This window comes from Lolium perenne, chromosome 7, assembly GCF_019359855.2.
Source record: "Lolium perenne isolate Kyuss_39 chromosome 7, Kyuss_2.0, whole genome shotgun sequence".
NCBI classification, from domain to species: Eukaryota; Viridiplantae; Streptophyta; class Magnoliopsida; order Poales; family Poaceae; genus Lolium; species Lolium perenne.
In genome coordinates, this window is record NC_067250.2 from 299,522,659 (window position 1) to 299,525,670 (window position 3,012).

At 42.5% G+C, this 3,012-nt stretch overlaps 1 long non-coding RNA gene across 1 annotated transcript; it reads left to right on the plus strand.

The window, feature by feature from the left end:
* Positions 1–1,190: 1,190 nt before the first annotated feature.
* Positions 1,191–2,645, plus strand: LOC127314901 (uncharacterized). The gene is made up of 2 exons (XR_007860019.2): positions 1,191–1,453; positions 2,194–2,645. It is a non-coding gene; the product is annotated as an uncharacterized lncRNA (long non-coding RNA).
* The last annotated feature ends 367 nt before the right edge of the window (positions 2,646–3,012 follow it).

A 3,012-nucleotide genomic window follows, 5' to 3' on the forward strand; every position in this document is an offset into this window, starting at 1 on the left:
ATCATATTTGTTTCATGCTCTCGGGCATTTCATCGAACACCTTGTGTGCATAAGAGGAACCAAAAGCAAACCCACCACCCCTTGTGAAGATTGTGAAGAGAAATGGCACCAAATGGCTAAGTGAAGTAAGCTGAGCTGCCTTTTTTAGGGATGGGCCTTTAGTCCCGGTTGGCCCGGCCAACCGCGACTAAAGGCCTTCGGGCCAGGCCTGAGGACCTTTAGTCGCGGTTGGCCTGGCCAACCGCGACTAAAGCCCCTCCCGTCCACCAGCTAGCCACCAAGCGCGCTGGGCCCAGACCTTTGGTCGCGGGTAGCCTCCCAAACCGCGACTAAAGACCTCATTAGTCGCGGTTACTATATTTTGGCGACTAATGGGGCTGGACGGAAGCCTCTTTTTCTACTAGTGAACATTAGTCATATTATCTTCGATTTAAAAGAGGAACCAACAAATTTGAGTTCATCCCCACAAAAAAGTGAAAGCTACTTCTTATTTTATTAAAGAGGAAAACTCATGTCCTTGGACCAATAGGCTGAAAAATAGGGCGCTAACGCTATGAAGTTTTAGCGCGATATAGCATGCTATTTCTTTAATAGCGCCATAGCGAGAAAAATTGGTAAAATTAGCGTGAACCCTCCAGATATGCTATAGCGCACTATTAACGCAGAAATAACGTACTATTTTAAACCTTAATTCTAGACAAGAAAGGACCACTTGACAGTTGACACCTGCATGCCATGCACATGGCACCCTGTATATATAACAAGATCTCTCGTGCAAAAACTATCTAACTCAAATATCATCGATCATTAATGTCAAATATTACCATGCAACATGAAAATTGTGATAACGACGAACCCACCTTCAATGAATGCTACTACTGATCTGCAAACCCACAGTTCACAACGCAAAAAACAAGTGCAAAAGTAGCAAACACTATACTGAAATAAACTGTATAACTGCAAACTGAACTAAATTGAACACTCAATTGTCCACTAAAATATGAAGGAAAACCAAACCCTCTTATCAAGGCTTCTTTTACAGTACATTTTACTTCTCATCTAAATAAAAGGGAGAGGTATGATTTTACTTAACGGTTAGGATTGAGTGTGACAGATTCGGCCCGGCAGCCCAGCAAGATGTCAAAAACGAAGAAAGAAGAGAACAATTTAGTACTATTGGGCCCAGTCCATCAATTAGCTAGTAATAGTGTTGACCAAGGAAACTTGGCAGACGAGCGCCGCCGCCGCCACACCAGCGACAGGAACGCCGCCGCCTCATCCACTCCGCCGTCGCCACACCAGCATCGAAGCTGCCTCCGCCAAACCAGCGATCAGGGACGTAGTCGCCTCATCCCCTTCGCTGCTGCCACACCAGCGATCGCCGCTGCCTCCGCCACACGACCAGGGACGTCGTCGCCGCCACACCAGCGATCGCTGCCGCCACATCGAGCAGGTACGCCGCCGCCTTATCCACTAGCGACTCCACCGCCCGCCCCATTCACTCCGCCGTCACGTCTACCAGCGAGCGACGCAATCGCCACATTGATAGGGTTAGAGTGCGCAAGCATTGACAGCGACATCAGACCTCCTTGGAAAACAGTCCATGATCGATTGTTATTACAAGCTCACATGATATGATCTGTGAAGCAGGACGTCACATGTCCTTCTGATAACAGTCCATGATTGATGTAAAAAAGTACAGCTCAACTCCCTCCTGGCTAATTCCTCTCGCGATGAAACTTCATGATTCTCGAATCAGGAAGAGCAGACATAATTGCACAGCTAATTGGAATCTGTAGCTGTTATTTCTGAGCAATTAATCTGGCATTTTGTGTGCCTTTAGTGAAATTCGACATGCTACCTACTTTCTGTATAACCTACTGAACCGACATTCATGCAGCTACATGCAGATGCGTGGTACTGTAAATAAGAATATGTGTTCTATGATATTTCTTCTAGGCAAGTAGAATTGTTTTGGCAATGAAGAAACAAAGTATTGTACATTTGTACTGATATATTTGTGCTGTGTTGAGTGAAGTATATTATAGAGCTTTTTTTTTGTAATGAAGAAACAAAGTATTGTACTGATACATTTGTGCTGTGTTGAGTGGAGTATATTATAAATCTTTTTTTGTAAGACATGATTTATTTGACTAGTAACATGAATCTTATTTTTATGTTTGTGGTTATCAGACATGGATTGTCAAGGCAATGGCGAGGAGGAGCAAGTATCACCTTGTGGTTAGCAAGACCTTTAGAAGTGAGGACGAAGGATATAGTTTTATAATAAGCACACAAAGGTCAAAGGTTTCGGTGTTTGGAAGGAGGAGGTGAAGTGTTTGCCAGCATACGGACTCGATTCAGGCAGCTTTACACGTGCTTTAAAGAAGGATACCGTACATTGGGGAACTTCGAAAGACCTGAACCAAAAAGAACTTCAAAAACGATCTGAGCTGAGTGCGAGTACCAGAGAATGGTCCGTGAAGGATTTTGAGGACAAGCATAACCATGCACTCGTACTTGTGGTAGCAGTTTTGCAATGTTATTACATGATCTATTTGTTGCTGAAACTAAATGTGCTTGCAAAAATTCTACTTATTTAGCTTATTGTACTTGGTACTTATTTGCTATCAAACATTGACATTTGGAGCGATGTCAACCGCGATTATGTTTCACATATGGTGCTGTCAAAATAGCTTTCCTTTTTATTTGTTTTCAAACAAGACATTTTGAGTGGTTCAGCTTATATGCAGTCAAAATTTGGCCCAACTTCAGAATTTGGCTCAACTGGAACATCAGAATAGGTCAGCTTACTGAAGTCCAAATTTAATTTACATATTCCCAGGCACAATGAAAATACAAAAATGAATAATATGAATTAAACAAACTTAGCTGCCAGCTTTCTATCTCAAACCGAATGACAAATTGGATTAAACACTAGTACCAAACTGAATTAAAAATAAACAGTACCAAACATTACAAACTGAATTAAACACCGAAGAGAAGTTGTTC